This window comes from Trichomycterus rosablanca, chromosome 11 (genome assembly GCF_030014385.1).
Source record: "Trichomycterus rosablanca isolate fTriRos1 chromosome 11, fTriRos1.hap1, whole genome shotgun sequence".
In the NCBI taxonomy this organism is placed as follows: Eukaryota; Metazoa; Chordata; class Actinopteri; order Siluriformes; family Trichomycteridae; genus Trichomycterus; species Trichomycterus rosablanca.
Window position 1 is genome coordinate 15893979 of NC_085998.1, and position 15262 is coordinate 15909240.

Genomic DNA, 15262 nt, shown 5'->3' on the forward strand with positions numbered 1-15262 from the left:
GAATTTTTATAACCTTAGTCTGTGAAAATGAGATCAGACTGGCAACAAACTGTACTAACTTTATGTCACCTCAATTTTAGTGTTATTTAGGATTTAAGGTTCTTTATCAAATACGTTTCACTTTTTTACATTAGGCATCCAATAGGAACTCTCCCTAAACAGGATCAATGCTACGACAATGCAGGGAAACAAACCCACTTATTTACATTTTCTGCATTTAGCAGACGCTCTTATCCAGAGCGACTTACAGAAGTGCTTCCATAGTGAACATTTCATTTCTCAAGTTTAAGTAAACAACAGTCGAAGAACAAAAATCTGCTGAAACTTGTTAGAACCAAAGTGTATTTTTTTTTTTTTTTTTTTTTTGGAAATGGAAATTTTTATTTTTTATTTTTTACATTTAAATTTTTTTACATTCACTGCTCTCAGCAGATGCTTGGATTCAAAGTGTGGTTGGTCCAGTTTCATCCAATACCAGTGAACCAAAGTCAAAAATCAACCCTAAACAAGGGTACAGTTCCAAACCGTTGCAAGACATCACACTCTTTCCAGTGATTTATAGTAACAGCATTCAGCAGATGCTTTTGTCCTAAGCAACTTACTCACTCACTCACTATCTTAACCCCTTATCCAATCAGGATTGCGGGGAGGGGAACCTATCCCAGCTTTTCAATGGGCGCAAGGTACACAGTAACACCCTGGATGGGGTGCAAGTCCATCGCAGAGCAGAGACACATGCACACACACACCCATTCACCTATAGGGCAATTCAGTGTCTTCAGTTAACCTGACTGCATGTTTTTGGACTGTGGGAGGAAACCGGAGCTCCCGCACAGAAAAGACCCAGACCACCCCGCCTGGGGATTGAACCCAGGACCTTTTTGCTGTGAGGCAACAGTGCTACCCACAGAGCCACCGTGCCCCTAAGCAATTTAAAGTTGTACATAAATACAACCCAAGAAATGTAAGGTTTTGCTCAGTGTGGCAATGATGGGCATTGAACAAGTGACCTTCCATAATGACCCATAGTCCAGTACTTTAACCACTGAGCTAACACCGCAATGAGCTCAGTGGTTAAGGTACTGGCCAAGTTGCCACTGTTGGGCCCCTGAGCAAGGCCCTTAACCCTCAATTGCTCAAAATCATGTTCAGTCATAACTAAGTCGCTTTGAATAAAAGCGCCTGCCAAATGCTGAAAATGTCAAATGTCAATGATCTTAACTTAGAGCAGACCACTACTTTTCACATCTTCCACCAATCACACAGAATATGCAGGACTAAATGAAGTGGCAACAGCATGCAAATTTACACAGAAAACGAGGTTTGAAGTAAGTTATCACTTATTCAGATTTTTAAAAAATAATGAATCATGTATAAGCAACCTAAATGTCTAGACAGCTTCACATCTGAAGCTTTATTTATTTAAATTGAGGCATAGATTTTCTGAAGAGAATTTGAGTGGGTTAACAATGATTGATGACTGATGGGCTGGCTAAAATTACTATCTGACTGTCACCAAGACGGCAATTAATTTTTTACAAGGGTACAAGGTGTTGGATATGTATGCTTTTTAATAAATAAATAAAATAGTATTTTAGAAAATGTGCATACACACATCTTTAATGCCATTATGTTTTGATTAATGATCTAGTAATAAGTAATGCAGTAGGACTAATTCGCTTCAACAGAAGTAATAGGGAGGAGAGCACTATATGTGCATCAACCAATTTAACAATTAAAAAAACATTGGGGAAAGATAGGAGAAAATGCTGTCCATTTATTATTTTTAACACCGTGCTAGCTATTGGAGTGTGTCACTCGCCGCACATACACACAAAGTGCAGAACTGATTAGAAGCGAGGAAGGCCATTTCCTCCCTGCGGCTGTTAAAATATTAATCAAGCACACTGAGGAGCGTGCCAGAGCTCCCAGTGAGGATGTCTTCTAATGGTAATACATGAGGCTGGCAGAGATGGAGGCACCGCCTCTCTAATAGCCTCCAAAAGATGGGGGAGGAAAAGGGGAGGAATACAAGTGACAGGGCTAAAACATGGGGGAGATACTGGGACGGAGATTAAGGTACAGAAGGAGACCCCTCTTGAATGTTCTCAATGTTGTACGGGAGTAACGGTTGTATCTCTTTCTGTATTTAGGAATACAAATTCAGCTTCATTTAAAAATGTAAACTTGATGGCCACAAAAAATGAATAAATAAATGAATATAATAAATGAATATAATAAAAATAAAATTTTAAAAAATCATTGTCACATTGCCTAAAGTTCTGCTCACTGGCATGAATGGTGCCTTCACAAATGTGCTAGTTAGCACTGACTGAAATACCAACATACCATAACAGATGCTAGATTCAAACTTTGCCTTGATACCAGTTGGGATGATCCTTTTTCTCTTTGGCCCAAAGAACACAACATCCACTATAACCGATGAAATAATGAGCCCAAAGAAGTCATTGCCTTTGTAGATGCAGTAGTGAGCTGTGTTGACTGACAATGGTTTTCCAAAGTATATGCAGTTATGTTCATTACACAATCAGATCAGTTTTTAAACGCAGTGCCATTTGAGAGATTGACCATTATCAGCTTTCAATATTAGTTTCTTTAGATTCTCTAAATCTTTCAATAACCTTTGTGGGCTGTAGAGGTTTTTCTCATGCATTTTTGTGCAAGATGGTGCACATTAAACCATTCTTGCTCATAAAAGACTAAATATGAAAGAAATATCAACAAAAAGCTCAATCATGATACATTTACACTTGACATTCATTGTAATTGGTTTAATATGTATACATGGGTAGCAAATGACCACTAATAAAAACACCTTAATTTTGCATATGTTTCAAATTTTAAGATAGATAGATAGATGGATACTTTAATCCCAGAGGAAATTAAGGTATAAGTAGCAAGTTACATAGTTTAAAAGTAATACACACTATAAAGATTCACATTATATAAACAGTACAAAAGTACCTGCATAATTTAACAAACACACTATAACAACAGGACCTGTGGGTACATATGGAGGTGTTATTTAAAGTCAATTAAACTTATTCATATTTGCACTGTTTAAGTAAAAAATAAACTGTTTTTGGGGGGGTCTTAGAACCCCTAAAATTTTAAAAACCAATGGTAATTGCTTCTGCGATTTATGCCATTCTGGCCTATGTAAGGTTTCTTAGGAAAGCTCTATTTTTGGATTACAAGGGGAAGCAGTACTAGCAGTATTTTAGCTATAAACTATACACTGCACTGTTATTTAGTAGCGAAAAATTAACTCAAATTTTCAAGTAGCAGCGTCCAGCATTGCATTTATTTAAAAATGTCTTTTTTTTTTTCTTTTGAAGGACCAAATATTTTTTATGAGCACACGCAAAAGTAAATAAACAATGAAAATTACTCCAATTTATTTTTTTTTATTTTTTTTATAACTGCCTTAGTAGACTAAATAATGTGACCTATTCCACAAATCATGTTCCAAAGGATAACTTACAAGTATGAACTTGCTTCAATCGTGGCCTGAATCAGACTAAGCCCCCATGGCGCTTGGTGCCACTTACTTAAATAGCCTTAGCCCCGCCTTTCGGCCAGTCCAACTACAGTAAGTTTAATTAGACTTATAATGTACACAGAAATGAAAAATTATACACAAATGCAATAAACTTAAATGGATAAACCCAAACTCTATAAACTCATAAGTTTAATCCATGGCAGAAAACCATAATACCACAACACAATACAAACCCCCCTGTTTTAGCTCAAGGAAAGGTACGTTCCACTCCCAGCGGTGGGAAACTCCCCTATATCTGAGCTGAATGGTACAGATGCCTCTGTTTGTGACTACTGCATGTGAGCATGTAATGCTAAGATTCCAATTAAGAATTAAATAAATGCTAAGCTAAGTTACATATAATAATTGGTGTGTTATTTATCAGAGCGTAAAGTAATACTGAGAAATACAGAAAAAATCATGAGAGAATCTATTAAACACAAATGCACATCAAACAATATCCAGGTAAAGTTAACAGAAATAGCATTTAACAGAGATGCACTTACCAGTATTACCAGCTGAAATGTACACTGCTTTACTTATTACCAGTTTTAAAGGCACAGAGATATGTGCCATGGACGGAAATTGCACTTAAAATAAATTTAAATTATAAATGTATCTTTAACATTTACATTTTCAGCATTTATCGATCACTTTTATCCAAAAGTGACTTACGGTACTGTGATGGTATATATTGTGTAAGCAATTGAGGGTTAAGAGCCTTGCTAATGGGCCCAACAGTGGCAACCTGGCAGTGGTGGGGCTTAAATCAGTGACCCTTTGATTACTAGTCTAATACCTTAACCACTAGGCTACAACTGCCCTTTTAAGGGTCTATGGTATTTAACCCCAAGAAAGTTAATGAATATCTCTTTTCTGTGAGGCATCAAGCTATCACTGATATTAGATCATCACCTTATAGTTTTATTTTCTGCCAACCCAGCACAGAGGGGTTCAGGTGTAAAGCTTGAGCAGGATCTTTCCATAAAAGCTGTGCATCTCAGGTGCCAAGCCAGTTAAAAGCTGGCAGTGTTCCACCTGCAGAGACTGGAATCGAAACCTGCTGTTTTTCTTTAGACACCAGAGCATGTTTGGGATATAGTCATGCCTTAGTGCTCATTTTCGAAATATAGCTGTCAGACTAACTAAGGCAGTGTTTTATGAACTGTGGTCTGAGTTAAAAAAGTTATAAATATAGAAAATAAATAAATGCATACACATGCACTGTGGGATATTTTTGTATGCCACTTAGACACTGTACTTCAACACACATCAGTTACAGTCTGAAAACATATATGTTTAGGAACCAATGATTTTACTATAAAAACATACATACCTAGTGTAACTTTACCATTGTTCTGGGCATAAAGTAACGAGAATTGCTTAGACAAAAGTGACACTGTCTTTAAAATTAAATTAAAAATTGCTACAAAATTTGTCCAAATTTGGAATTTCCCTAGACCTTAAACCAGGCTTACCACTTCATAAATGAAGTCCAGTGGCAATGTGCATTTCATTACTTTAGCCATCATCTTGGGATTGCTAATTGCTAATGGAGCTCAGTTTTGTTTGGTGCTGCTCAGCCAAAAAAATTCCCAATCTGTGAATATCTAAACTTCACAGGAGCCATATTCAATTATATAGAGTCCAGTAGCAGTTTCACCATTCTAGTTGATGCTCAATATTGCTTATGGTAATCTTACACTATTAAGGTGCTTCCCAGCCATGATATTGCCAAGTCATAATTATCCAAACTCCATAGAGAGCGACTGACACCACTCCAGGCAGTGTTTATTTATTAGAATTTTAACGTCATGTTTTACACTTTGGTTACATTCATGAAAGAAACGGTAGTTACTCATTACACAAGATTCTTCAGTTTACAAGTTTAATGTCATACACAGTCTTTGTGGCTTGTCACGTTTTAGAGTTGAGCTGTTGTTGCTCCTAGATATTTCTAAAAGTTGAATTTGTTGAAGTGTTACATTTAAAATTACTGACCTCTTTAGTAAATGATTAATGATCAGTGATTTCTTCAAATGAGTTAATTACCATACTATGGTTTATGTTGCTTGTAAACAAGCCAGATGTGGCATTGGCTTTCTTGTCAATAATTAGATGCTATAAGAATTCAATTAAATGTAAATGAGGTGTGTGCTTGAATATTTTATGTAATACTAGTAATAAGTTATGAATAGAAATTAATCAATAACAAAGTAAATAAACATACAGTGTATCACAAAAGTGAGTACACCCCTCACATTTCTGCAAATATTTCATTATATCTTTTCATGGGACAACACTATAGACATGAAACTTGGATATAACTTAGAGTAGTCAGTGTACAGCTTGTATAGCAGTGTAGATTTACTGTCTTCTGAAAATAACTAAACACACAGCCATTAATGTCTAAATAGCTGGCAACATAAGTGAGTACACCCCACAGTGAACATGTCCAAATTGTGCCCAAATGTGTCGTTGTCCCTCCCTGGTGTCATGTGTCAAGGTCCCAGGTGTAAATGAGGAGCAGGGCTGTTAAATTTGGTGTTTTGGGTACAATTCTCTCATACTGGCCACTGGATATTCAACATGGCACCTCATGGCAAAGAACTCTCTGAGGATGTGAGAAATAGAATTGTTGCTCTCCACAAAGATGGCCTGGGCTATAAGAAGATTGCTAACACCCTGAAACTGAGCTACAGCATGGTGGCCAAGGTCATACAGCGGTTTTCCAGGACAGGTTCCACTCGGAACAGGCTTCGCCAGGGTCGACCAAAGAAGTTGAGTCCACGTGTTCGGCATCATATCCAGAGGTTGGCTTTAAAAAATAGACACATGAGTGCTGCCAGCATTGCTGCAGAGGTTGAAGACATGGGAGGTCAGCCTGTCAGTGCTCAGACCATACGCCGCACACTGCATCAACTCGGTCTGCATGGTCGTCATCCCAAAAGGAAGCTGACGCACAAGAAAGCCCGCAAACAGTTTGCTGAAGACAAGCAGTCCAAGAACATGGATTACTGGAATGCCCTGTGGTCTGACGAGACCAAGATAAACTTGTTTGGCTCAGATGGTGTCCAGCATGTGTGGTGGCGCCCTGGTGAGAAGTACCAAGACAACTGTATCTTGCCTACAGTCAAGCATGGTGGTGGTAGCATCATGGTCTTGGGCTGCATGAGTGTTGCTGGCACTGGGGAGCTGCAGTTCATTGAGGGAAACATGAATTCCAACATGTACTGTGACATTCTGAAACAGAGCATGATCCCCTCCCTTCGAAAACTGGGCCTCATGGCAGTTTTCCAACAGGATAACGACCCCAAACACAACCTCCAAGATGACAACTGCCTTGCTGAGGAAGCTGAAGGTAAAGGTGATGGACTAAACCCAATTGAGCACCTGTGGCGCATCCTCAAGTGGAAGGTGGAGGAGTTCAAGGTGTCTAACATCCACCAGCTCCGTGATGTCATCATGGAGGAGTGGAAGAGGATTCCAGTAGCAACCTGTGCAGCTCTGGTGAATTCCATGCCCAGGAGGGTTAAGGCAGTGCTGGATAATAATGGTGGTCACACAAAATATTGACAATTTGGGCACAATTTGGACATGTTCACTGTGGGGTGTACTCACTTATGTTGCCAGCCATTTAGACATTAATGGCTGTGTGTTGAGTTATTTTCAGAAGACAGTAAATCTACACTGCTATACAAGTTGTACACTGACTACTCTAAGTTATATCCAAGTTTTATTTCTATAGTGTTGTCCCATGAAAAGATATAATAAAATATTTGCAGAAATGTGAGGGGTGTACTCACTTTTGTGATACACTGTAGATCTTAACATCTTAAAGAATGATAGTAGGTCAAGGCCATAGGAGCTCACCAAGCATTTTAAATAAAAAGACATGACATGTAAAATGTTAAAAATACATTTGATTAATTATAGAAGTCTCACTTCAATAAACATAAATTAGGTAATAAAATATATTTAGTTGAAATCACTGAGATGAAATAAAAGCAATGTGCTTAGATAAAATAGGTCCATAACTGTCATGGAGTGTCTGCCATTGTGCTGCTTTGCTTAATATAAACCAATAAAGGTGTCTAACCTTGCAGATTTAGTCGATGCTTATTTAGAATAGTATGGATTAACAGTTCTGATTATTGATTATGTCTTGCAGCTTGAAGAATTCCAATGGGTTCTGATCAGAGGATAGACCACAGCAGATTGTGCTGTCCACTCGTATCCTCAGACAGCTGGACAGAATAAAACATACTAGAGCTTTTTACTGAGTGTATTAAATTATATAAAGTGCATCCAAGTGTGCCTATACTACTAAAACAATATACAGATTCAAAAATGTACATACATGTGTTACAAATGTCATAGATTCTGGCATCTTTTTACATGACAATGCAGACTATACAGTATAACCACAATTTATATACGAGTTAAATTAAAATAATATTAAAAAAACATAACAGAATCAAAATAGTATGTAAACATTTTAGAGACAGATATGGTAGTACTGGATCTATCATACTGCTGATGCCAAGTCAAACTTTGAAAGTCAGTAAATGCCAGCCATCATCTTTTGAATAAGCATACGGAAGTTCTACATGCATAATTTAATTACTGTAACTATGTAATGTCCAATATGTCCACAGTTGGTTCTGTTTAGGAGGAAAGATGTGGCTCGAGCCATCGGCTTGCCTGAAACCTGGATTTAAATTACCATGCCATCTGTTCCCACCGGAGGCCTTTTGGCCATTTTAAAATTCAAACTTAGAGAACATTGACTGCTACTCATTCCAATCACTGCTTCATTACCAGCCTAAACTTATAAGCTGTTTTACTGTTAGTGTTCCCCAAAACACATTCTTCATTGACCAGTTTTCTGTGTACGATATAAGACCCAAACAGCTAAGTACAAACACATCAGGATACCAACAGTTCACAATATAAACTTATTATTAGATATTTAGACCGACACCATTCTCTTGGTGTACTGTGGATTACACAATAGTTAAAGATGGTTCATTTAATAATTCATTTTATCTTACATAAGTGTATTAGGTTTCTTCATCAATCTATTTTGGTTTTCTATCTATCTATTTATTTTATATTTTATTTTTAAATTCTGCATTCATTTATTCATTATCTCCTGTCATTTGTGGTCCGGTTGTTCAGTTTGACCTAGGTTTCGGTGATTGTGTTACACTCTGCAGTACTGGTGGAAGAAAAAAACTATAGCCAAAAATAAAAAAGCAAATATAAATGCATATAATGCTCACCGATTATCTGGAAATAAAATAAAGCAAATTAATGCACACAAAGCCAATAAAATGCTATAAAATATCATTTCCGGTTGCAATTCTACATTTCCAAAATGTCATTAAGAAATAACAGATAATGAGTGGTGTGGAAGTCAAAGCAAGACCTTAAATTTTAGGACAAAATAGAACTGTTCCTATGCTAGGCAGAAGGCAAAGCAAAACCCTAAATAACACCAAAACCCACCATTCACCATAAACTGCTTAAAATGCTAGGTTAAGCTCCAAGACAAGACTCATGATGTCCAGTCCTACTGTTTGGTGCATTGATTTAGTGGTGTAGCAGCTAGTGTAGTTGCCACATAGCAAAACAGACTTACAGGTGACCAAGTTCAATCCTTGCTTCTGGTCACTGTGTCTGGAAGGTTTTTCTTGGTGTACAATGTTCAAATTATTGTCCTGACTTGCACTTGTTGCCGAATGGCCCTGGACTCACAGGGATCCTTATGAGGAAAAAGTGGTTATTATTACTATTATTTTTATAATTTCTTAAATTTTCCGTCTATACTGTAAGTTTACGCTGTTCAAATTATTGTCCCAACTTGCACTTGTGTCTGAATGGCCCTGGACTCACAGAGATTCTAATGAATAGTAATTAATTGCCAGGTTAGACTCATGGGCAAGTCCATGGCTAAAGAAGACTAGACTCATGCCTGCCAGTCCTACTGTTTCTTGCATTGATTTAGTAGCTGCCACATAGCAAAACAGACTTAGACCAAGTTCAGACCTTGCTTCTGGTCACCGTGACTGGAAGGTTTTTCTTGGTGTACTTTGATTTCCTTCCCTCTCCCAAAAGTGTGGCATTAGCTGGGTTGGCTGCTCTGATCTGTCTTTAAATGCACACTTTTCAAATTATTGTTCTGGACTCATAGGGATCCTAATGGGGGAGTTGAAGTGGTTACAAAGAACAAAAAATATATATTCTATTAAGTGTAACCACACAGCAAGGCACTGTAAATGTAAAGAAGAATGTGTTGTGTGTGTTCCCATCAGAACAGAGCTTCCGTCTCAGACCCCAGCCGTACCAATGAATAATGTAATAAGCAGTGTGTGATGTGTGCAGTCAGCATACTTGGATGCTGGTGTGAACTTCAACTAGGAAGGCCTCTTCTGTAATGAGCCAGCAGTAGGGAGTTATCGAATGAGATATCTGAGATGGGCTTTACACAAGGCCAAGGTCAATGCCTTACGCCCTACACCCTCAAAGTGCTGGACAGCAGGTTTTCTATATGACATTACATACACTCACAGCATATACAGAGCTGATCCAGAATACCTGCGTGTCTTCACTGTGTCAGAAACTGTTGATCATAATTATGCTTCACAGTTCATCAGAGCAAATAATTTATATAACTTTTTATTGTTTTCATTAACCTATGGATTTAAAGGTTCTATTTAAATCTTTATATAGTAGTTTGTATTTTGTTATTTCAAATTTTATTTGTGTATTTCCATTATTATTATTATTATTATTATTATTATTATTATTACTGTTATTATTATTATTACTTTTATTATATCTAATTAATAATTTATTTAATTAATTTATTTATTAATTCCAGCAAATGTGAAGAAACAATATTAGAAATAAAATTTTATAATATGAAATTTTATAAAATGTATCATTTGTACATACAATTAATAATTTTAATTTAATCTTTGTTAGATTATTATTATTATTATTTATATTATTATTGTTATCATTATTGATTTTTTTTCCCCTTCAACCGCTTTATTCTAGTCAGGGTCGCGTTGCGTCTGGATCTACAATGAAGGCAACCTAGGAATACCCTAAGCTGTGCGGCTATCCATCACAGGGCTTCGTCCACCCCTCTCCCTCTGACGTAGCCGATTAGGTTAGTGTAGATGCACCGCTGAGATTCAAACTTAGACACATTTGTAAACAAATAAATCTAAAAATTCTAATTTTAGGTTTACTTTAGAATGCTTAAGATTTTAAAATGTTATGTCTGTGCATTGGAATTTGTCTAATTACTGTAATGCAAACTGATTATGAATAAACCTAGAAATTGGAGGCTAAAAAAAAAAAAAAAAAAAAACATGGATTTCCTGTCTGTGAAATGTATGAGCAAACATCTATCTGAAGATGTTTTTGTCCTCCCTGACTAATGAGGTCCAGTTCAAAACTATGGTTAATAGTGCAGATGTAATTGATTGTAGATTTATCTTTCACTGAAAGCACTATTGTGAATAATTTTATTATATTGAATTTCACAAATTGTTAGGTGGGATAAAGAACTTGAGGGATGTTAAAGACTTCAGACTCTTTGCTACTTATCATTGCTGTTTTTATGAAAATGTGTGCCCTTTTCTTCCATCAGTTAGGATTAATCTATGATCTCTTGAATGTATTATCATATCCCCTAAAGACTAAAATTCAGTGTAGAGGGTATATACATTTTAAAAGGGCACAGAAAGAACCCTTAAAGCAAGAAGACCATACACAGCTAAATGGTTATTGTGTGAATAGCACCAGAATAACAAATTATCTACTCAAAAATAGGAAGAAAATTAATAATAATAATGATAATAATAATAATGCACATGCTTTTTTGGGTAAAACAGGACCTTCTAAATTGTCTTTTAGAATAAAGTAACAGTTTGGACTTTTTTTACCTTTACATTAGACCACTGTTCCATGTACTTCTTACTGGGTGCCCTATTTCTCTGGACACAGAAAAGTCATCAGCTATGGTCAGCCATAATCACTCATTAGGAATTAGGAGGTTGTGGTAGAAAAACCCTTAATAAAAGGGTTCTTAGCTACAATATGGTCTAAACCAGCTAGAACTGGATTTTGGAGGTCATACAAAGCAACTGATGCACTTTTTTTTTTATCACGTACACCATATTAACCTTCTATTGCAGCAGTATTATTGGAATATGACTACTGGCAAAAATGCCCTAAGCATATCTACATTTTCTAAGGAGTAATTGATTACGTATTAATACTTCTACTGTAATTTAACATTTTTCTGTCACAAGGTCATGATAAAAAGTTGACTTTATACAACCACCAATTCAAGGGAACAGAGAAAAATAAATCCTAAGACATGGCAATACCTAATTATCACTTACAAGTGTATTTAAAATGCATTAGGACTAAATGCATGAGACACAAGCCTGTATGGCAGTAAAAATGGTAGAATGGTGTGAATGCACATTTAAATAAAAATCATAGTAATCTATAGTTCAACTGATGTGTTAGTATTGATTTTACATGACAAGCAAATGTATGAAAGTAAACTATGTGTAACTGGGAAAAAAGATCTTCTTGGATGTCTTTTACAACAGCAGAAGGAGCAAACTTTACTGCAAGTAGACTGTTTATAAACTGTTTATTATATTTCCATTTTCTTTATAACACTGGATACACTAGGAGAGAAAACAGCTCTCGTAAAATTAAAACTGAAACGGTCATGGCATGATGAAATGAGGGAATATACATTTTTAAAAGGGCACAGAAAGAACCCTTAAAGCAAGAAGACTGCATCAACAGGTAAATAATTATCAAGTGAATAACACCAGAATAACAAATTATCCACTCTAATAAAATTATTATTAATAATAATAATAATAATAATAATAATAATAATAATAATGCACATGCTTGTTTTGTGGGTAAAACAGGAACTTCTAAATTGTCTTTCAGAATAAAGTTACAGTTTGGATTTTTTTTTTTTTACCTTTACAGTAGATCACTGTTCTATGTACTTCTTACTGGGGTGCCTTATTTCTCTGAACACAAAAGTCATCAGCTATGGTTAATCATAATCACTCATGAAGAATTATGAGGCCATGATAAAAAAAGTTGACTTCATACGACCACCAATTTATGTAACAGGGAAAAATAAATCCTAAGACATGCCAATTTCTAAATACAGTATTGCTTACAAGTGTATACAGAGTATTTAAAAGGCATTAAGATTGAATGCATTAGAGACAAGGGACAAGTCTATAAATGCATATCTAAAAAAATCATAGTAATCTACTGTTCAAACAATTGGTATTGATTTGACATGGCAAGTAAATGTATAAAAGTAAAATATATAATTAGAAAAAAAGATCTTCTTTGATGCCTCCTTCTACAACAGCAGAAGGAACAAACTTTACTGCATGTAGTCTGTTTATGAACTGTTTATTCTATTTCCATTTTCTTTTATAACACTGGATACACTAGGAGAGAAAACAGCACTCGTAAAATTAAAGCCGAAACGGCCATGGCATGATGAAATGAGGGAATATAGTACATTTCTAAAAGGGCACAACAAGAACCCTGCATCAACAGGTAAATGATTATCAAGTGAATAGCACCAGAATAACAAATTATCCACACTGTAATAAAAATAATAATAATAATAATAATAATAATAATAATAATAATGCACCTACTTGTTTTGTGGGTAAAACAGGACTTTTCTTTCAGAATAAAGTAACAGTTTGGATTTTTTTTTTACCTTTACATTAGACCACTGTTCCATGTACTTTATACTGGGTGCTTTATTTCTCTGGACACAGAAAAGTCATCAGCTACGGTCAATCATGATCACTCATGAGGAATTACGAGGCCATGATAAAAAGTTGACTTTATACGACCACCAATTTATGGAACAGGGAAAAATAAATCCTACATATTGCTTACAAGTGTATACAGAGTATTTTAAATGCTTTAAGACTGAATGCATAAGACATAAGCCTGTATGGCAGTATACAGTAAATGGCAGAATGGTGTGAATGCACATCTAAAAAAATCACAGTGATCTACAGTTCAACTGATGTACATTATAGGTTAGTATGGATTTGACATGACAAGCAAATGTATAAAAATAAACTATGTGTAATTTGAAAAATCTTTGATGAACTGTTTATTCTATTTCCTTTTTTTTTATAACACTGGACACACTAGGAGAGAAAACAGCGCTCGTAAAATTAAAGCCGAAACGGCCATGGCATGATGAAATAAACCTCCTCAATTTGCATTTTGCATAATTCATAATGTGCACTAAATGCCGAAGAAAACAAAACAAAAGGACTGAGGGCTCTCCATCTTTCTCTCTGTCCTCTTTTATTACACCCCAAAATTCAAGTTTGATAAACTGAAGCTGAGGAAATGAAAAGGTAAAGGCTAATGTTCTAATTCAAAAGTGCAAAGGAAAGGATGGAATGAGACAGAAATGTGCACATATACAAAGCACTGCAGTGCACCTACTAGTCTAGCTGGTGTAAATCCATAGCGCCCTCTGCTGTTTCCTCTCGAAAACTATTAGAGCAACGGGCCGAAAATATTCTGCACAGTCAGCAGAAAAAAACACATTAAAGTCCAATCAGTGCACATACAGAACCTCTAGTGCGTCTTTATTAACAGTTATATAATGATTAAACTTTAGAGGATCAATCTGACTCTAATCAAGTCACTATTATCCCCTTAATGCAACCGTTACTGTCCTAATTGATGAACAATACATGTTCACAGATGCTTTCCTTTAAAAGTGCTTTTAAATTGATTTTTATTTAAATTCATCCTGGAAATATAGAAATCAATGAGTGTGAAGTGCAGTTTGCAATTATGAATGAGTGTATATACACTCTGTATAAGGTCTAATGAAAACAATCTGCTGTTACAGCAGTTTATAACAAAACTGTGGCGGCACAGTGGCCTCACAGCAAGAAGGTCTTGGGTTCGATCCCCAGGTGGGGCAGTCCAGGTCCTTTCTGTGTGGAGTTTACATGTTCACCCCGTATCTGAGCTCTAGTTTCCTCCCACAGTCCAAAGTCATGCAGTCAATAATTGAAACATTTTAATATTTGAAATACAGGTCGCAAGTGTGATTGAAAATTAGACATCTCCAAAAATAGATAAAGAAATACTACAACTCCAAATCAGAAAAAGTTGGGACAGAATGGAAAATGCAAATAATAAAAAACACAGAGGTTCTTACATTTACTTTGACTTTTATGTGATTGCAGACAGGATGAATCTGAGATATTTAATGTTTTATCTGCTCAGCTTCATTTCATTTATTAATAAACATCCTTTCCTGCATTTCAGGCCTGCAACACATTCAAAAAAAAGTTGGAATGGTAAAGCATTTACCACTTTGTAATGTTACCATTCCTTTTCACCACACTTAAAAGACGTTTTGACACCGAGGAGACCAAGCGCTTCAGTGTTTCAGCTTTTGTTTTGTCCCATTTTTTTCCTGCAAACACGTCTTAAGATGTGCAACAGTACGGGGTCGTCATTGTCGCATTTTTCGGTTCAAAATTCTCCACACATTCTATATTGGGGACAGGTCAGGACTGCAGGCAGGCCAGGCCAGTACCCGTACCCTCTTCTTCCACAGCCATGCCTTTG